The sequence below is a fragment of the Culex pipiens genome, chromosome 2 (genome assembly GCF_016801865.2).
Source record: "Culex pipiens pallens isolate TS chromosome 2, TS_CPP_V2, whole genome shotgun sequence".
NCBI lineage: Eukaryota > Metazoa > Arthropoda > Insecta > Diptera > Culicidae > Culex > Culex pipiens.
In genome coordinates this window covers 81,420,126-81,442,333 of record NC_068938.1, presented here as the reverse complement: position 1 = coordinate 81,442,333, position 22,208 = coordinate 81,420,126, and the positions used below count along the sequence as shown (strand labels likewise).

Sequence of the window (22,208 nt, the reverse complement as noted above, 5' to 3'; positions counted from 1 at the left end):
AAAGTCTGACCGCATCCGAAAACAGATGGATATTTCGAAATTCGGTCTCAAAATGACCCTTGTTCAGCACACCAGCTTTCAAATGCACTTGGAACAATTAAAATCGAAAATAGGGGAGCCGAGAACTACGCGATACAAAATTTGGCAAAAATTTTACCACACACGGACATCACTCGAACTCCACGGAATTTATTTTCTCAAAATTCGAGGGTTGGAGATAGACGAGTTCTGTCAAGATGAATCGATAGAGCGTCGAAAATCGATGCAGTGTGATTTTTGACGATTTTTCCGATTAAAATTCATGCTGAATCGACATATTTAAGAAGATGAAAATGACGTCCAGCCTTAAAGAAAAACATATACCTTTCTTTAGTAAGAAAGGCAAAAAACAGCTATTCTGAAAAAACTTAAAAATTATGATGACTTAAAATAATCCCTCAAAAACCACTTTTAAGTAAGCACATGTATCATTTGAAAATTTAATTTAAGTATTCTTTTGTACATCTGAAGCCAACAATTTCATTTTTTTATTAATCTCATTGAAAATCCGTGTTTTTATTAAAATTGCAGAAAAATCGAGCTCATATTAGAGATTAAGGCCCAGTACATCCATACATTTCAGCCCTGCAATGTTTGGCGATTAATCAAATTTGATCCACCTTAGTATAAATGCTTTATTTTTAAATTGAATAATCCAGAGATGCACAGATTTATTTAGGCTCTTTTTTGACTATTTATGAGAATAAGTAAAATATTTATGCAAAGGAATACAAAAATACCCACAAATTAAAAAAAAATGTTTCTGAAATTATCCACAGATTCGATAAAATTAAAATAATAATTTTACATGGAAACCCAAAATATGACCAAAAATCGAGTTTTTGACACTTTGGCTCAATTCTGAGGGCAGATTCGGATTAAGCAGGCAAAATTACATGGAAAAACATATATATGGACAAATTTCGAATTTCGTCAGGGTAGTCCCATATGGGTTTTCCCTTGAAAATTAGACTTTTTCAAATGAAGATATCACGAGTTTAAAGAAAACACCCCTGGGATTTTTTCAGCGTTTGTACACGGAGAAAAAAGAGTTCCCAAAATCGTGAACAAGCGTTCATGAAAATCGGAACCGCAAACAAAGTGTTCAAATCCCATGGTACGATTTTGAAAAACGTACCATGCAATTTGAACACTTTGTTCGTGGTTCCGGTTTTCATGAACGCTTGTTCACGTTTTTGGGAACTCTTTTTTCTCCGTGTTGTGCTGGATCTTCTATTTCAAATGCAAAGTAGCGCTTAAAATTTGGCCTGCGCCTTTTCGAAATATTTAAGTTTTAAATTTGCATCTTTTTAACCTTAAAATGGCTGTAACTTTTGACCCTTAAGTCCAAATTGACCTGTCAATTTCTTAAACTCAACCCTGAATTGCCACCCCAAAACAATGATTTCTGCTTATATTTTTGAAGGTTTGCTCAGATGCTTTCTATAAATTTAGTTGTAGAATGTGTAGATTACGAGATATAATGTTGGTGTCTTGGACAAAAATGCTTGGATTAGCAAGCCTAACAACTTTCTAGAAGACAACAAAATTCCCAAAAATATTCCTGAAAGTTAGATTTTCAAAATCTCACTTATTTTCAACCAAACCAATAGTTGCCCCTTTTCATTTACAACAACTCCTCTGAAGACACCAAACCCCCAAAACTTCACCATTTTTCGGAAAACCAATTTTCCGCTTAATATTGCAATCTGGACCACTGGGGGTGGGGCCTGGGTTAATACTGATTTATTTAAGTAAATTGCAAATGTCAGAAAATGCATTAAAACATTTATTGCAACAAATAACTTTTTCTCAAAAGTCATAATGAAAGCCAACCATAATTGGCTCTTAAATTAAAACTTGTTAAAACTGTTACAGGTAAATAGAGTGAATCCTCGATGCGCACACAAAAGGGTCGTTTAGTCATCAATGAGACACTTTAAGTTTTTAATTTTTCAAATTCTTGCATTTTTTTTTTTCATCCGGCGTCTTTTTTTGCATAAACTTTCTTATTAAGTGATTTAATATTTACCAAAAAATGAGATCGATCCGACCTATACAGCCCTAGTTATTCCACTGTCTTATTGTAGACTGGACATTGTCAGGAACAATAAGACTTATTCATATAATTCCAGCAAATCATCATGTTTTTGTAATGTTTAAATTAAAATTGACTCCAAACTCATTTTGAAACAATGTATCATTATTTTCATTAAAAATAGTTAATTTAATATTATAGAAACCTTGTATTTCAACTTCAATACTACATATCATATAATCTATTATTATTTTCAGTTGAAACTTCAGAAATGAGCCTGAAATCATATTAAATTCATATTAAGTTTTTGTTATGTTTTATGAACAAATATCAAATTGTCTTATTGTTACCCATGTACTCAAAAGCAAGGGAAACACTGAGACAGCTTGGGTTTCTGGGCATATAAAAATTGTAGTTAAAGCCGATGAAAGACAGCCAGCGAACGAAAATGGTATTCAATAAACACGCGTTTTTTTCCATTATGAGTTAAGTTTTTCTTAATAAATTGGTGTTATGTTATGTCAATTTTAATGTTTGGTTTGATACTGTTAAGCTGATTTACATTAAACAATGAACAAATAAGAATTAAAAAAAAAACCAAATAAAACGTTAAAAAATGAAATAAAACTGATTCAACCTCCTAAACCAGAGAAAACAATCGTATTCGGCCTAGTATTGAGCAATAATGAACAAAATAGGTCAAAAGAGCTAAGTGTGAACGCTTTTTTTGGCAGTTTTCGGAGAGATCGATATAGTTTCGCAGTGCTTCGAAAGATGCACTCCAACGTGAGTGTTTGCAACACGAAACTTTTTTGGCAAACGTTCCCATTTCGACGAAACATCTTCCTGAGTTGAATCTCTTCTTCTCGGAAAATCCATAATGTTGATGTTTGGAAATTCTTAGTAACAATCCTGGTTGAAAATCTTTGATTTCTCCTGCGATTTGCGGAAAAGCATCATTCGAATCAATCAATGTTTTGCACTTCTGATCTGCTCCCAGCGTTTTCGAAGGGTCTGAGATGGGGTGGTGGGTCACATACACACCGCGCGCACACATACACTGTCAAAATTCTTCTCCCGTCCGGAACGCCTCGGGGCACCACCGACACCACTCTGTCTGGCGAGTTTTTTCCGAGCACTGCAAATCCGCGGCTCTGTTTTTGGGTGGGGTTGTTTTGGGATTGCCTGGCTGCTGTAATCACACCCCGGACCAACCCGAGGGGGGTGGGGTCGGTGTGTACAGATAAATCACAACCCCACACGCACACTCACAGATACACACACACACGTGCACTTAGTCACTCGTAATCATTACCGGCACGTGGCTCTTCGAGACCTTTTTAGGGAGGTTTGTTCCTGGAACCCCCTTTGGGGTCTCTACTTCTTCGCCGAAACCTTCGTCACCTTGAAGATTTGTCCTGAACTGAACGCTGGATGCTGCTGCTTCCGCTGGGTAATCCTTAAGGGGGAACCTCCTTAAACCCCCCCGTCCCAAAAGAATTCGGGACCCTGACACAAACCCGATGATATAACGCTTATTGACTTTTTTTGGTGTGTCACCACACCAAATCACAAACACAGACACACTCACAGGGGCGCACACACCACTCCCGAAAAGGATCGACCGCAATCCTGGAATCCACGGGTTGAGGAATCGACTCACGGAGAGAGCGGAAGGGAGGATCCAGCCCACAAACTAGAAAAACCGACCTGCAACGTACGCAGTACCACCGGAGGAATTCGAACCCGACGTCAACGGCACTCGCGATGGGAATGCGGACCGGAACCACGACGACCACGGCTGCGAGCTGCTGCTGATACGATAATGCGATGTCCTGGCGGAACTGTGAGAGTGAGAGAGGGAGAGCATGCTAGAGAGTGAGAGAAAGAGAAAGATAGGGAGAGTGGCTCTGTTTGGAGTTTTGGGTGAAAACGGTGAACTTCCAGAAAGAGCAATCGATTCTCTGCGAAAGCTAGTAAAAATGTTAAGCAGTTAGTTTTGTTTAACAAACTACCTTTGGTTTGTGAATACATCTGTCGACCAGTGACTCTACCGAGGCCTGACCTATCAACCAAACTTTAGTCTAAGGTTAGGACCAACAATCAATTCCTCAACCGACGAAAGGCGTGATCAGATAAATCTTGTCACGAAAAATTTCACCGGGGCTGACTGGAATTGATTGCACCCAGACCAACTGGAATTAGAGACAGCAATGCTAATTACTACACCACTAGAAGACCCGATTTTGTTTTGTTAAGGGTGCACAGCAACCAAGGAAGTTGTTGTCTTTTTATTCCAAAATTGACAAACTTACGGACCCAATCCTGCAACAATCTGATTGTAAAAATAGGCAAATTTTGTTGTAAATCGCTTAGTAGACAGTACTTTATGGAATGAATGAAATTTTGTATCGATAGTTCCCGTAGTTTCGAAAATACTAAAATATCTGTAGCAAAAATCTTGGTGCAAAAGTTCTGGTTGATTTGCACCGTTAAATAAATATTAAAATCAATCTTGGAATGGCTGATTGAAGTGCTGAAAAAAATTACACCGAATCAGCTGTTTAATCCGGAGTTATCTAAACGAAATATCTTAGAGGTTCAAAACGAGTAACAAATTGATAAATGTACACAAAAAATTACAAATTCAAAATCAATGTTCTCTTATCAAGTACAAATTTGGTGGGACTTAATTTCCTACTACTCGAAATGCAAAAATCCCAAAATTCATCATAATTGGACCTTCCCTTCTTTATGAAACCACCCCAAAGTTTGGCATTTTCATCCGAAAACTCCCTTTATCCTGGAAACAAAAACAATTAGAGAAATATAGTTGACTACTGAAGAAAATCGAACGCGGAATCGGAATATTGCAACATCAGATTTTCTATTGGAATTAACTTTCAATTCAATTCAATTAGTGTTTATTAGTAAATAATCAATTTACAATTTCGTGTTTCTTATAACCTAATAGAGTTTTGGAGTTCCTTTCAACTATGGTTTACACTATAATTCATTTAGATGTAATTGGATATTCTAACAATGGATTTGGCAAGAGAAGGAAAAATAAAAAAAAAACCTTCGAGATTTGCTAAGGAAAAGGATAGAAAATAGAAAAAGCTTAAAACTAAATCACAGTTTGTTTTGTCTGTTGACGTCGAAAAACTTCGCTGCACAAGACAGCTTATCCTTTGTAGATGTACTTCATCATCAGCTCACTGAGAGCTTGGAATTGTTCTGCCTTGTTTCGGCAGGCACGAAAGCGCGTGAGCATCTCTCCAGCAAGGGCGAAAAACTCAGGAAGCGTGAAGAGATCATCACCGGTAACATCAGCTTGTCCCGGGGGAGTACCGACGCCAGAAGCGGCTACTCTAGCGTACGAACCTCCCCTACCGGGAGGGAACGCTGGTTTGGTCGATGGAACCGCTCCGCCGCCAGCTGCTGCAGCGTTCGAGCTCAAAGTCTTCGGAAGTTGGCGGGACGCTGGCGCTTTCTTCTTCTTGTCCTGCTCCTCGAGGTACTTTTTCCGCGCGGCACAGCCACGGAAATTCGCCGTGTGGTTTCCACCACAGTTCGCGCACTTGACGCGCGCTTTGTGCTGCTGGGCGTTTTCCCCCAGCTGGTCTTTCCGCGGAAGATTGCACCTTTCGGTGAAGTGGGTCTCACCGCACTTTACGCAGCGGGGCGGAAGATTGCAGTTTCTTGAACCGTGTCCAATCTTTTGACAGCGGTGGCATTGGGCTGCGTCGGTCGGATTCTTCATGTAGAATCGCCACGTCACAAAGAATCCGTCCAGTGCTTTGATCCGCCGAAGGTCCTGGATTTTGACGGACCCACGATCGAAGTACAGGAGGTACAATGTGTACGTACCTGTCACCGTTGTCGTTTTTGAGAGCACCTTAATCTCTAGAGGCTTAACCTTGATGCCCGATAGGTGTTCTTCCAGGTCGGAGATCGGGCGGTCCGGATATCCCTGAAGGACGATCTTCACTGGGACCTTCTCTACAGGGTCAAATGTAAAAAAACTTGAAGTTTCGCAACTTCAACTTCTTCACCACCATGTCGAAATTCAGTTTGTTATGTGTAATAACTTGCGATGACGTTTTACCTATTTTCTGACAATATTGGAGGCCCAGCAACTCGTCAACATCGTCTGCTAGCGTATCCAAAATAAAAATTGGAGGTGGACGTCGTTCCTTCGGAGAGTTACATTTTTTCTTCTTTTCTTGCTTGCGCGCAAGTTCATCATAGTCATCGTCGTCGCTAGCACTGCTGCTGTCACTGTCGGTTTTGTTTTCTTCTCCACTCAGAATCTCGAATTCGTTTCTGGTGGGAACGTTGGAAGTGGTTGTCGTCGTGGTGCTTGTGAGCAGCAAACTCGCGGGTAATCGCGGTAAATTACGGCGAAAAAATCGAAAAGTTTGAAGAGCTCCGAACACTTGACTGTTGTTGGCTGGTGTTGCCAGTCCCGATGCTGGAATTAACTTTCAAGGATATAAAATAACATTTTTTATAACTTTCACCGCAAAATTTGATGAAAAGCGGAAAAATAAAACCTAAATGAAAAAAATACGATGAAAAATAATAAGAGCCTTATCGTCATTGTCATCGTAATAGTTTAGTTCATTTGAAATAATTTGGTGCTTGTCGACGTTAAATTACAACAAAATATATTATTTTGGGCAAAATGTTGTTTAATGGGTTAGTTGGTGCCACTTTAATTCATCCATGCTTTGGTCCTCAGATTCTCAATCAGTGATTGTTGAAAATAATCGAGTATAATCGAATTTGTAACCGAAAATTACATGTCATTTATTTTTATAAAGTGTACCGCTTCTAAGTTAGGGTTGAAATTTGCAAAAATGTTCTTGCAATTAAAAAAAATCATGATGGGAAAGCACTTTGACAAAAAATATGTCCGGGCAGCTTAAATGTCCTACAATTTTCCTTTTAAGACTTTGGCGATTAGACAGCTGGAACTGCTGAAACTGTCTTGTTTAAATTTTTTGAATAATGTGTTTTTCTCAGCGTCACCCCATTTTCACGACGATATCTCGGAAAATAAATTGGAATGATTTTCAATATCAAAAATGTCACTTAATTCACTCTTTTTGTTTCTTTTTAAAATTTTGCCGATGCTTTTTTTTCAAGTTTTTGCCCCTTGGCCAAAGTCAAGCGAGGAGGGAGGCAAAAACAAATAAATAAAAATCATGTTACAGGCCATGGTTTAAAATTTTCAATGGAAAAAGGGTTTTTAAACACTAGTACTAGTTGTTTTATAAATAAATGCTTTGACAAAATCTGTGTTTTCTTGAAAACAAATTGCGATAAAATAACTTGTTGCCGTATTGTTTATTAAAATTTCATAAATAATCAAAAAATTCTGTAACCTCTTTTATCATGCAAAAAATGATAAACAAAGCAGGATTTTTTTTCAAATTGTTTTCAGATGATTGCACGTTCATTGGAAACTTAAAAATTAATCGCAATGGCCTCAATAAAGAAATCAACTTAAACTAAAAGACATTTTTGATTTCAAATTGGATTTTGCCTGACAAAATTAAATTAGAGATATTGTTTAAACATATGTTAAATACTTACAAAAATCATATTTTTTTTCCAAAATTCGCAACTTCATTACCAGTTACAGTTTCGTACCAAATTCTAGCTTAAAAGATGCCTTATCGAGTCTCTCAAAGCATTTTTAATATTTACGAAACTGGTGATAAAAATAACAATAAAACTGAAAATTTCAAATGTATAATCATTATCTACAACTGCGCCGAAGAAAAAATGGATCATAAAATTTCTTTCCGAAACAGAATTTCAACCAAAAACAGTTTATTAAAAATTTCTCGATCTTACCAACATAAAAATCAGCTCAAATCAATCTGCCAAATTGAAACAATTAATGTTTCTCGCTTACTCCTACTGTTGCCCCTGTTCGCATAAATGTCCCATATGTATTTTCTGCAAAAACGAGCTTGGAAGTTTAAAAAAATATTTGTCGTGAATTTCATACATGCAATCATTTGACAGGGATCTCACACATGCTCTTGTTTATGCTTTGTATTGAAAATTATCTTGGTTTATTGCTTTCGCTATGGGAAAGTACGCTCATTGTTCATCAAAATGTTCGCATACCAGCCCGATCGAAACTTGCTGCCAAGGTAACCCCCAGATGTAATCAAGTTTTTGTGAAGTTTTCGGCCAGCAGAACAAAAAAGTTTTTTTTTGTTGAAAAAGTGATTCGTTGAAGATGTCTCTCAACTAAGGAAAATTACCTATAAAAGGTAACCTTGCTTATATATAGAAGAGTTCCGTTGGATAGATAAGTGAATCCGAAGTTAAGTAGTTCGACGAGGGACTGGTTTTTCGAATTTTTGAATCTTTTGACCTGGTTTTCCTTGTAATTAATTTGGCTTATCAAAAATGACTTGAAGCTTCAAGAAACAAACTTTGTTAAAAAGGGCTTTTTTGTGCAATTTTGTATTCGAAATGTTGTGATTCGTGGGGGGAGGTAAATTAATAATTAATTTGAAATGATTTAAATATAAAACTTTGTCGCATTAGTAAATGTCCGACTACATTTCAAACCATTGTGAAATTTGAAATTCCTAAAAATACATTATTCTTTTATCTAGTTTTTGCACTTTTACAGAGACCGCCATCCAAGCAGAAGCAGCTGATGAGACCTGGATGACGATCGCTCTGCTGCCGGCAACACCGTCAAAAGGTTTTTATTTTTCTCTGCTATTGTGGCATGCGGCAGGGCGGCACTCGATGGGGTGGGGAGGACATTCGCATTAGTCATATGAGCAAGGGGAGTTTGCTGGAACGAAGGAGAGCTTTTTCGCTTACCTCGTGTTTTGGATGTGGTTTGTGCCCGCGAGAGAGAGAGGGGCATCTCTCTCGCTGAGAATTTCTGATGTGCGTAATGTTGCGAGCGGATGTTGAAATTGGAGTTGGTCATTGATTTGGTTTGATTTGGGATGGTCAATGAGTTGATATTTGGATGGATTGCATAATTTGATATAGTTTATTTTCTTAAAAATATTCAAAAATAAAACTATTGGAAAACTATAACAACTTTTTTTTTTAGAATACTGATTTTTCATAAGAAGGACAGCTGAGATATTTTTTCAAGAGCATACCTAAAGGAGGTATTAGACTATAACAAACTCCCTTAGAAACTCCGACTTTTTTACATTTTGCCTGCATTGTTTGTATGCCTGCATTTGTTTGCAGAAACATCAGCCTGCATTAGGCAGTCCCAAAAAAATTAAAAGTTTTCAAATCTTCGGTGCTCACCCCTAGAATGATAGATTAGGATGTCAGGAACAATGTTTTCATACAACAAAAAATTCCCAAAAATGGTTTACAACTCGCGCGTGGAGCTTGAATGAAAAAAGTGCATTTTTCGAGTATTTTTCAGAAATGCGCGTAACAATCATACTAAAGTCATTCAAATTTGATCGCCTTGGGCTTCAAGTGATAGTTTAATGTCCCCTGAACAAATTCCTGTACAGACATAGTCCATAAAAGCTTGTGTTTGAGCATTTCAAATTTCAAAAATCGCTCCCCAAAACAAGCCAAAACATTTTGCAGCCAAAACTAATGCATTCAGCTTATAGGAAATTTTACGGAGATCATTTTGCTTTTTTTAACATTCAATTTATGTCCGCGCAAAGCCGAGATATTTGCGTTTTAGTGAACAAAAAGAGACGAATTTTCTTGGTATATAAGCGTTTTTAGCATAAAACATTGGCTACTATGATTACAAACGGGAAGGCATATATTTTGGATATTTTTATTTTGTTCGCTCAAAAAAGATTTTTGTTAATACAATTTCATGAAAAAACATGAGATTTTCTCACAATGTGACGTAAACGACAAATAATCATAAATCAAAATTAATTTTATTAAAGTTCATATCTCCAAGCTGTGAACGTGATTTTTTTATGTATGTACATTCGAATGAAACAAATTCATTTATAAAAAAAATATTTTTCAAAAAAAGTTACCCATTAGAGCATTTTTTGTTCATACCGAGAAGAGCACATAGCAGTACTAATAAATATGTCGTTTACGTCACATAATGAGAAAATCTCATGTTTTTTTTCATGAAATTTTATTAACAAAAATTGTTTTTGAGCGAACAAAATAAATATATCCAAAATATTTGCCTTCTCGTTTGTAATCATAGTAGCCAATGTTTTATGCTAAAAACGCTTATATACCAAGAATTTTGAAAATTCGCCACTTTTTGTTCACTAAAATGCAAATATCTCGGCTTTGCGCGGACATAAATTGAATGTTAAAAAAAGCAAAATGATCTCCGTAAAATTTCCTATAAGCTGAATGCATCAGTTTTGGCTGCAAATTTTGTTGGCTCGTTTTGGGGAGTGATTTTGGAAATTTTTTGGCTAAAAAATACAAAATTTTCTCCCTAAAACGCCCTGCCATGCCCAAACACAAGATTTTATGGACTATGTCTGTACAGGAATTTGTTCAGGGGACATTAAACTATCACTTGAAGCCCAAGGCGACCAAATTTGAATGACTTTAGTATGATTGTTACGCGCATTTCTGAAAAATACTCAAAAAATGCACTTTTTTCATTCAAGCTCCGCGCGCGAGTTGTAAACCATTTTTGGGAATTTTTTGTTGTATGAAAACATTGTTCCTGACATCCTAATCTATCATTCTAGGGGTGAGCACCGAAGATTTGACAACTTTTCATTTTTTTGGGACGGCCTAGCCTGCATTCATTTTCATTTTCAATGTGAGTTTGTTTGTTATAGTCTAATACTTCCTTAATTAATTTTCATATAAAAGATCATACCGCTTGAATTTTTCCAAATATCAAGTTAGAAAGTTTAAAATATTTCAAGAGTTTTTATTTAAAAAAGGTTCTATAAAAAATAATTTTCAATTTTTGCTTTTTGGGTTTTTTTAATTCCGCTGACTTAAGGCGGTTTCAAAAACACCCAAAAAGCAAAAAAAAAATGAAATTTTGTTTATAGGACCTTAAAAAAAACTCGAGATTTGCAAATGCCAAAAAGGCAAAAATTACTAAAAATTAGAAATAAAGTTTCCAAACACCTCTACTTGGAAAATTTGGCCGATTTCCACGCAATTTCCACTCACTCAATGCTCGCGATCTCAGACTCATTCAACACTCTCTCTCTCTCTCTAATTCAGCTCCATTCTGGGAGTGTTTTCTAGGGTGGGAAACCTTTTTGTGTGGGGCTCTTTTCCAGCCGACACCAACACCAGCATCGGCACAATAAAAACAATAACCAGAGAGAGAGAGAGAGAAGTTTTCGGGGGGCCAAATTGAGCTCCGCAGAATTGGCTCTCTTGGTTTTTTCCTATGACAGTAGGTATTTTCTTTTTTGTGCCAATTAACATTTTCAAGAGCAAGCCGGCGAGGGAACGACAACAGAGAGGGAGAAAGAGAGTATTAACACAACAACAAAAGGAATAGTAGGAGTTTAAAACGGCATTGAACCATTTATTGCAACGATGGTCAATGTTTGCTTTTATCATGATAGGTAATGTAGCGTAAATTTGGGTAGCATAACATTATTGTTACGAACTGTATTGTGTCTGTTAGAAAGAGATCTAGAGTCTTATTCAATTCAATCTATCGTGTTTTTTTCTAGATCTTTAATATTTTTTTTCTTAGCACATGGAATTCTTTGAAAATAGTTCTTAACACAGAAAAAAATTAATTTTGGAATGTTGAAAATTTGGTTGGTTGAATATTACTTCTTTTTTGAGTAATTTTTCCTAAAAAAATGGTTAAAATGTGAACCTGATGAAATTTAACCAGAAACTGATTATAATTTAGCAGTTACTGTTGTAATATTACACATTTATTTTGACCCAAACTCTGTCATCATTCCTTGATGAATATTATCATATTTTTTTCCAGTGTAGATTTTTGACTTAGTTTTGATAAATAAAAAAAACATGTAATAATTCTTTCAGTGTTGACATCTTGAACAGGTTGAATCTCTATTAAATCTTCAAGCCTTGAAATAGTTTATGTTGTTGTAATACCAAAACATATTCAACAATCTCTGTCAATTCACACAACAGATTTCCCAATCACTTTTCTAAAAACTATATAATAAGTTTTTTTTGTTATCCGAATCACGAATCCAATATTAATATTTTTTACAGCAATTTGCAGCTGTAATAACTTAAAAATAATTTTTGCTAACTTTTTAAAAGAAATTGATTCTTATGATTTTTGCAAATTGAGTTTTTTTTTTATTAGGCTGACGCAAATACTTTGCATGTTTTTACCACCCTTCAAAATTTGATTGAAAAATCAGGGGAAATTAAAAATGAAATTTTAACGGAATCTCAAGTGAAATCTTCTGAAATCAATTCTAGAGTTTTTTTTTAAAAGGTCCTATAAACAAAATTTTCAATTTTTGCTTTTTGGGTGTTTTTAGAACCGCCTTGAGTCAAGTGTATTCAAAAACACCCAAAAAACCAAAAATGAAAATTTTGTTTATAGGACCTTTTAAAAAAAAATCTCGAGAATTTAAAGTGAATCCCCCTGCGTTCACAATTATTTTCGGTATGTTTGAATTTTTGCTTTACTCAAATCGTACATTTTTTGAAAACTGACAATTGCAAGACAACTAAACCAGTGTTAAATTTTGAAACTATTTTTTCATTCTAATGTTGAAACAATGGTTTGTTATTTCAATTTTTATATTTTATAAATTTATATTTAGATGCAAAAAAATCGACAAAATGTGTTTGCTTGTTTTTCGTATTGTTTAAAAATTATGGTCAATTGAAACATTATTTTTTTTTGAAATACTTAATCTTTTTCAAATTTTTTAAAACTTTATGAAAGAAAAGCATTCCTGAAAAAAAATTAAAAAAAAAACTAAGGAAATTTTCTGCGATGAACTATTTAATTGCTTACTTGTTTTGCAATTTTTTTCAGCTGAAGATTTTTTGATAACATTTAGATGGAGACATTTTTTTTTGTAAATTTTCTGATATTTTTGATAAAAATATTAAAATTTTGAAAACAAGGTTAAAGATTTGAACTTATAAGAGCCTTTTAAAATGATTAGAAATTAAATATATTTTATTTTGAAAAATCATAAAAGATTTAATCTTGAATTCATGAAAAAAGCCTTTTAAAAATTCATAATTGCTTGATTTTTTTTTTCTAAACTAGATTTTAAGAATCATAAATCCGTAAGATGATTTTGTTCACTGTGGCACCGAAGATGATGTTTTTTTAATTGAGAGCAATTTTGGGGGTTTTTTTTTTTGAAAAGGTCCAATAAACCAAATTTTCAGTTTTTGCATTTTGGGTGTTTTTTAAAATCCCTGACTCAAGGCGGTTTCAAAAACACCCAAAAAGCAAAAACTGGAAATTCGGTTTATTGGACCTTTGCAAAAAAAAATCTCCAGAATTTAATTGTTGCAATCTTCAAATATTATAAAAATGTTAATTTTTTTTCAAGTTAATAAAAATTTGCATAGATTTCTACTTATGAATATTTTAATTTTCGCAAATCCTGTCACCGCATACCCTTTGTTTAAAAATACCCTATCTCACTGTAATAGTACAAGCAAATGCAATGGTACAAATCAGTAGCAACAGCGCACCCAGTCAGTTAGCGCAGAACACAGCTGAGAAAATGTTCCACATGGTTGGGCTTCTTCCGCTCGTCAGAAAAGTTGGCCTGCCATCACACCCGAGGTAGAGCGGAGTGGCACGAGGTTCATCCATCGAAGGAGTCTCTGATGTTCTGCCCCTTTGCGAGTAGTGAGGGAGACTGACTGCAATGAATGCCGGGGTGTATTTTTGCAATGTTTCCGCTTCAGCCATGCAAGTCCCGGCCAGGCCAGCTGTGTTTGGCGGCATGCTATGTTTACCACCCACCGAAACCATGGAAACCACGGAGGGAAAGCATTTTAACTGCGGGGGAAAGTACAAACGAAGTGAAAAAAAGGACCATAATTAGCAGATCATACGATGTGGTGGCGTGTTTAATTGGGGTTCGGAATCGATATCGTACGGTCCCGGGCCGGGAGGGTCGATCGTGGATGCACCTGGGATGTATTTTTCTTCTTCTTTTAGCTGATTTTTATTTCAGTTTTTGCCGTGATTTAAATATAGATGAATGACAACCCGTCATTTTTTTTTCATGTCTTTTTGCTTAACAAAATTTTGTTCATCTATTTCTTCGTTCCTTGTAACGTATTCCTGTAGAGAAATAGATTAATTAAAGCTTTTTCTCTAGTTTATTTCCACAAAAAAAATCATGGATTTACCAGAATTACTCCGGAATTACAGGGTTAATCCGGAATCAAAGAATTACTTGCTCAAACTCTAAGTAATTCCGGATTAGTGACCAGTCTAACACGATGCTGGAGACCCCTTGGTTTAGCCAATATATGTATAAGGGTGGCTTGAAGTTCTATGGGAAAATTTAAACATGGACTAATTCAATCAGAACTAGAGCGTCCAATTTCCCGTCCCGGAAAAAAAATTCCCGGGAATTCCCGGGATTTCCCGAAAAAAAATATTTCCCGTTTCCCGGGAAATTTGTAAATTTCCCGGGAATTCCCGAAATTCAAGCGGAAGTATACATTTTCTTAAATTTTTGGAACTATTTTTTGAAAATGCTCTGAAAAAATAATAAATGAACAAACTCAACATGATTTTGTTCAATTAAATGTATTGTTTGGCTTATATATAATTAATCAGATTATCAGAAATTATGATATCAGAATTATTCCTGATAATATTAATTTTTGAAGCAACTGGGAATAGATCTTGCTTAATGAGTATTAAATTATTACAATTAGGTAAGCTTTTAACAGATTGATGTTATTTCGTCGAAACAATATTAACTCCTAACCTCCAAATTAAAATTGAGATTTTTTTATGTTTTTGTTTACCATGATCAAATGAGATGAAAATCGAATTTGCGCAAAAAGAATTAATTTAATTGGTTGAATATCTATTACTTAAGAAATTAGAATTTGAAGTAAAAGAATTATGGAGCACTGGTGCAACTACAGGTGTTAAAAGGGTTAAATGTGAAAAAATAGAAGACTTTTTGTGGAATGATGTTAATTTATCGTATAATTTAAATCATGTTGCATAATAATACAAAAAAAAAATCATTGAAAAATTACTTTCTATTGTTTGTTCTCAAAAAATGCAAAAATATATTCAAAGCATGCTTCAAATATTTGAAAACATTGGGTTGTTTGGAGTAAAACCAACACTAAAAAGCTTTACCATTTGTTCAAGAGCTGAAACCAGTATTTGTCATGAAAAACATAATTTCTGCATTTTTTTTTTCTCAATTCAATAAACTGGAAACTAATTTTATCTCGATTTGAAGTTGAAAAAACTAATATATCACCTAAAACCTCAAAAATACGTCTAAAATCTCAGGTGGGAAAAGTTATCCCACAGATGGTTATCCCAGGAATAATTTATAGCGCTATGGCAGCCATCTTTATGGCATGTGGGATAACTTGTCATGGTTATCCCAGGAACAATTTTTAAGGGAGGTTTCAAAACTTTAAAAAACGAACAATTAACATTACCTGGACATGATTCTGGGCAAAACTTGTTGCCCTACATTCCTGGAGCATAAAAATACAACTTGGCATAAGGCCATGTGGATGAAAAAAAAATCCAGAAATATTTAAACATCAATTATTTTAATTCAAATATTAAATAAATTTAAAAATCCTCCTGGGATGGGACTCTGAGTCACTTCCTGGACATGTTTCTCGGCAAATCTTGTAGCCAAATTTTGTCAAGATACATGACCAGGAATTGACTCAGAGTCCCATCCCAGAAAGATTTTTAAATTAATTTAATATTTGAATTAAAATATTTGATGTTTAAATATTTCTGGAATTTTTTTCATCCACATTTCCTTATGCCAAGTTGTATTTTTATGCTCCAGGAGTGTAGGTCCCAGTTAGAGCGTCCAATTTCCCGGGGTTACACATTTCCCGGGAAACGGGAAATTTTCAGCTAATTTCCCGGGAAATCCCGGGAATTCCAGGGAAATTTTAAATTTATTGAAAATTGTTATGATCTTGGTTTTAATTAATATTATGCAACTAAATTGTATAGGACATCAACATTAATGGTTTAAATAAGTGTGAAGATCAATTAACAGCTTGACTGCATGTAAAAAATCATTCAACTACAAGAAAATTTATTTTGGTATTTTTTGATGAGAAATTTTAAACTTGCCTCTGTGTCCAGTGGACACAGAGGCAAGTTTAAAATTTCTCATCAAAAAATACCAAAATAAATTTTCTTGTAGTTGAATGATTTTTTACATGCAGTCAAGCTGTTAATTGATCTACACACTTATTAAAACCATTAATGTTGATGTCCTATACAATTTAGTTGCACAATATTAATTAAAACCAAGATCATAACAATTTTCAATAAATTTAAAATTTTCCGGGAATTCCCGGGATTTCCCGGGAAATTGGCTGAAAATTTCCCGTTTTCCGGGAAATTTGTAACCCCGGGAAATTGGACGCTCTAATCAGAACAGGCATTTCCGGTTCCATTTGGGCTCCCAAACAACCCCCCAAAATTTGGGAGCGATTGGTTTTGACCCGGCTTTCCGCAAAGCGATTCAAATTTGTTAGACATTTTATGGGAAATCCCTCTCTTTTACATTTTCATTTTTCTGATTTTCATTTTTCACTCAATTTAAAAACTAACACCGTAGAATGTCCTCTAAAACTTTCCCGTATGGTCCTATCTTGCTTCTGAAAAAAGATACAGATTTTTTTATAGAGGCATTTCAAATAAGTGCTGAAAATTATATATCCTGCCAAAACTGCCAGCACTACGATAGATATTTCAAAATCCTAATTTTTTAAGTAATAAGGAGGCAACCTTGCAAAATGGTGTCTTAAGGAAAAGTTGTTGTATATGAATGTGGCTTTTATTTAAAATTATTGACATACAGGGTGACACACCCAAAGGGTGTCAACCAAGCCCTAAGTTCTACTGGTAACTTTTTAAAGCGTTGGTGTCTTAGAAAAAGTTGTTAAGCTACTTAATTCAAGAAATTTTGACATTTTTGTAAGACAGGGTGGCACATCTACACGGTGTCAACCCATCTCTAGCTTCTATTTCATACCTTTTTAATCACTGTAAAGTGGGCGAAAGGGGATATAAATCGCAAATTAGGCCTGCCACGCAAAAGGAGCTGAACAAAAATTCGTCAAAAGCCAGTTTTCACATAAAATTTCCTAGGGAATCGATTGTGCATGGTTAAAAAAAAACAGTGAAAAAAAATGCTGATTTTTTGGTTGACACCCTGTAGGTGTGTCACCCTGCATGTCAATAATTTTAAATAAAAGCCACATTCATATACAACAACTTTTCCTAAGACACCATTTTGCTTGGTTGCCTCCTTATTACTTTAAAAATTAGGCTATTGAAATATCTATCGTAGTACTGGCAGTGTTGGCAAGAAATATAATTTTCAGCACTTATTTTGAAATGCCTCTTTAAAAAACTCAGTATCTTCTGGAAAATCGATCGTGTCGAGCCATGTATTTATTGTTTAAGTGTTTCACGACGAAAAAATCAAACACTTGGGCAACATTACATTATGGTGTGAAATCTTATTCCGTAGTTATGTTTTTTTTTATTTAAAAGGTGTTTTTGTAAAAAAAAACCGCTTGAAAAATTCAAAAACCACTTTTGCAGTCGCAAAGAACTTTCCAATTTGCTTGGGAAAATAAATTGAACCTATTGAAAAATTTAACCGTAGTTTTACAAATTCTATGCTTCGCGCTTCGGGTATCAATCGTTATCGCAAATGTGTAAAGATTTTTAAATATGCTGTTGCAAATAAGTCTTGAAGTTTATATCCCTCGACTCCGAGTATATTCCAGGGAAAATGGGTTAAAAATGTGTATAAAATGAAATTACAGACTATGCTTTCCACATTTAAATAAAACAAGTGTTTTAAAATGCATTACACAAGAATTCAGTTTTGCTTTTTTTTAAATATATCTAATTATCGACAAAAAAAAACTCTGTAGTAGTATAAATCGATTTTTCAAAAAAAATATAGATATTTTTGACGCACAAACATGCTCGATATGATTGGAATTCGATTTCCATAACAATTTAGTAGTTTATTTTGAAAAAATCGAAAATATTTAAATACACAATTTTTTATTAAAAGTGGATTTTTTAAAACACTAAATTTTATGTAATTTTTGATATTAAAACTAAAGCATCTAAAGTGTAGATTTTGTTAAATGTGGTGTGAAGTTGCTTTATTTTTTAATAAAAATAATTGAATGGAACTATTTTTAATTGTAGACTACGTTTTTTTTACAAAATTCCGTAAGTGTTTTAAAAAATTTCAAATTTTTACAAAATATCGTATATTTTCGAAAATACTAGAATATTTATAATTTTCGTACAAGTTAATATAAAATTTTGTAACAGATAGAGTGTTTAATACTGTTAAAAAAAAGTTATCTATACAAATTTTCAAGTCGTTTGATACTGAAATTTCGAATTATAAAAAAATGATCATTCGAAAAAAATACTGGAAATTTTAGCAATTTATTTTCAAAATTTAAATTCTGTCAAAATTTATTAAAATTTAGAAGGTTTGACATCCATATTGCAAATTATAATAATTCAAGTCAGCCATGCCAGATATACAGATAAATCTGTATTATACAGATTTTTCGATCCCAAAAATCCCAAAAATCTGTATAAACAGATTTTTTTTATTTGGCTATATTTGAAAGTTTCAACAATTTAGTAATTAATTTATGCTTTAATATGATTAAATAGCTTAAATCTGTTGTTAAAATTTTTAAAATGTCTTCTATGGCTTTGAATTCGACAAGATACAGATAAAATACAGATTTATTTCAAGAAAATACAGATTTCCCACAAAATAATCTGGCAACGTTGATTCAAGTATTATAAAAATATGAAATTTTGTGAAAACTTTAGTGATTCACATTCAAAGTTACGTGTCGTTTCATACACATATTGCAACTTATAAAAAATTAGGAACTGTAAAAAACGAAATTCTATGGAAATTTTCAAAATTATACATATATAAATATTGTAAAATAAGAGTATTTAAAATAAAAGTTTTCTGAAAGTTTGTTTATATTTTTGTATTTTGTTCAAAAACTTTGGTGCGGATATGTTTGAAAGTTGGTGGCATTGGAATGTTTTCAATTATGTGTCACATGGTCGATCTGAACCCTATTTTCATCACATTTCTAATGGGATCAGACTTAAAGAAATCATTTGAGAATCCAAAAGAATTTTGGAATTCATTTGAAAGTGTTTTCAATTACCTATCCAACGATGAAGAGATCATTTTTTTATCAAGTTTACTGAGATCCAGCTTTGAAAAATTACATAAATAACACTAAGGGACCATCCATAAACGACGTGGACACTGTAGGATATTCAGATATTCAATGTTTTAAACTCATTGGAAAGACCTGTTAAATTCCTATCTAACCTCAGTGAGTAAGGCTACAGAATATATTTGTTCGCATGAATATGAGATACTAAAATAAGATGTTCCAAGTCAGACTCTCTCTCTCTCTCTCTCTCTCATAAAACTTTTCAAAGAACAATTAAGTTTTAAAAGAATGGAAAACCCCACCCAAATTAAAAAAAAATCTTAGAGCAATCAACCTTTAGTATTAGTAAGACTTTTTTCAAACTTCACAAAGTGAGAAATGCTAACGAAATGAAATGTATTTTACCGAAGCTAAGACTCAAAATTTGGTAAAATTCTTAATAAAATTAATCTAAATCGGAAATACCTATATGTTTGTTTAATCACGCAAAACTACAGACCTGTACAGCAGTTTTGTGATACGTTGTGTAATCCAATTTGAGATAAAACTAACAACTTGTACTCTACCTTCTGCTGAGAGTTAATGTAATTGACTTGCGAGTGCGAAAATGCTTGGATCAATCCACGCAGTAACAGTTTTTTTGCCTTTCTTGTTGAAGAAAAACTTTGCATTTTTAATACCCATTTTAATGCAATTCAAGATGTGATAATAATTAGAATTAATTTTAGAAATGCTGCAAATTTCTCCTAGTCAAACCATTTTCCCAATGCAAACTAGTTGAATTGAATTTAACTTTTACAAACTACAACAAAAACGTCTGCCACGTGGCTTGGTCCAGCAACGTCCGAGTCCTCACGGCAAGTGACAGCAGCTTGATTGGCACATGCGGTGATGTCCTGAAATGTGCCACTAAAGAGTACCAGCAGAGGGGTCTTTTTTCCTCTTATTTCTGCACCCCGGTGGATGGGTTGTCGGTACAGCTTTCGCAAATTTACACACGGTTCAGTGGATTGGAAAGTGAGGCCATTTCACCGCTCGCTGTGTGTTGTGTCCCAGGACGGCCAGAGGAGCCCGGCCAAATGGGCACAAATGGACGAGCTGAACGAGTTTGGATGGATGGATGGATGGTAGCAGGATATGCAACTGCAACGTGAATAAGTGATGGACAGGGGACGACGACGACGCTGCAGGATGATGGAAAAGGACTTCCAGGTGAGTTCTGTGGCGCTGATTTCAGGAAGCTGATTCGAAATCGAATTGACTTATTGTTGGTTGTTTTGTGTGCGCGAGATGACGATCCTGGTTGGATGAGTTTCCTCCTTCCGGGAATCACCATAATTGATTGTTGTTTGTTTGCTGTGCATTCTTGCGGTGATTTGGAGGAAACATTCAAAATTTGACTGCTGAAAAGAGTTGAAGATTTTTTACAAAATTTAGCATGATTTAAAGTGAAAATATTTGTCAGTCGTCAACCTAACCAGATCATATTTACCGTAACGGCATTGACGTCGCACGTGACGCCAAATACTTTCAAACCAACGTTGTCTGGCTGGTACAACCAACTATCCCGTACACACTGCCTAAGCAGATCACTTTTTTGTGGAGTCTTTTTGCAAACTCCACCAGACACGATGCCGTCACAGCACTAATGGCAGTGACGGGTACAGCGCAAAAAGAGGGCCCCCAGTATAGCGATTCGGTAAGGCTTTCAGGGGGGCTTCGCCACCAGGCTTGAAATTGAATATAATGAGGTTGGTTTCATGCAAATTATGTTCTAAAATTGTGGCGCTTAGACAGCTTACAGAACTCAATAAGCGTTAAACAGTTCCGAGCTATATTTGGGTTCAGCTGATAAGTTTAGAATGCACGTTTAAAATTGAAGGTTGAAACTGAAAGTAAATGACCTTGCAGAACAGTGATCAGCTGATCGCATATAGATGCAGTGATTAATTTTGAACCAAGTTATAAGTATGTTTTGTCTGAATCAGATTTTTTTCAAAACCGTCGTTTTCTAGTTCCAGAATTGCTTTTATTAAAATGAAAAATGCTTATTTTTTTTAGGGTAGAAACTGTCCGATCGAGCTAAAAATTTGGCTGAGTGTTGCTCGGTCGAAATAATTCAACCCATTTTTTTGCCATTAGGGTGACCTAAGTCGTGTTAGGGAAGTTTAAGATCTCTTGAATGCAAATGAAAGTTGATTAGTTGGGCTCTTAGGGAAAAATAGTTTGAAGTTTTAAAATTCTGAGCTTATTTTCGTATGAATACTTATAATACTGTTTTGGAGGACTCGGGACCAAAAGGCGCATATTAGAAAATATATTTATGTGTTTCATGAACAGCATTCAGAGATTTTTTGAAAATAAAAAAGGGATTTTTTTCATCGAATCCGAATTGATGTTATAATTTGCTATAAATTGGGTCCTAAAATGAAGCTTAGATTTGTGATATTATTGTTCACAACGATAAAGTTTATTTTTTTAGAACAATGACCCTTTGTACAATCGCAAAGAATTTAAAATGGATTTTAAATCAATTAAAAAAAAATAACTTCGCTGTCAAAAAAAAAAAAAGATAATTGACACGACAACATTTTTTCGATGGATACATTTTAAAATTTGTGTGGTCGTAAATAAGCTTTATCGTTGTGAACAATAATATCACAAATTTAAGCTTAATTATCACAATTTTATGCAACACCGAAAAGTTTTCGACATTTTCTGTTAC

General features: G+C 34.4%; 1 protein-coding gene and 1 long non-coding RNA gene across 7 annotated transcripts in view; both read right to left on the bottom strand.

Moving 5' to 3' along the window:
- The window catches only part of LOC120423664 (protein rolling stone), a 131,040-nt gene extending 127,132 nt beyond the window's left edge, over positions 1-3,908 (bottom strand). For 2 of the 6 annotated variants that reach the window (XM_052708729.1, XM_052708730.1), the window contains exon 1: positions 3,393-3,853. The gene's annotated coding sequence lies outside the window, so the exon portion shown is untranslated. Of the gene's footprint in view, positions 1-3,392 lie in introns of all 6 variants that reach the window. The other 4 variants (XM_039587550.2, XM_039587546.2, XM_039587548.2 and 1 more) reach the window with 4 other exon arrangements.
- Positions 3,909-13,671: 9,763 nt separating this feature from the next.
- LOC120423668 (uncharacterized) lies at positions 13,672-21,147 on the bottom strand. Its single transcript, XR_005606269.1, has 2 exons — positions 20,976-21,147; positions 13,672-14,042 (listed from the first exon to the last, which is right to left on the bottom strand). It is a non-coding gene; the product is annotated as an uncharacterized LOC120423668 (long non-coding RNA).
- Between the last annotated feature and the right edge of the window lie 1,061 nt (positions 21,148-22,208).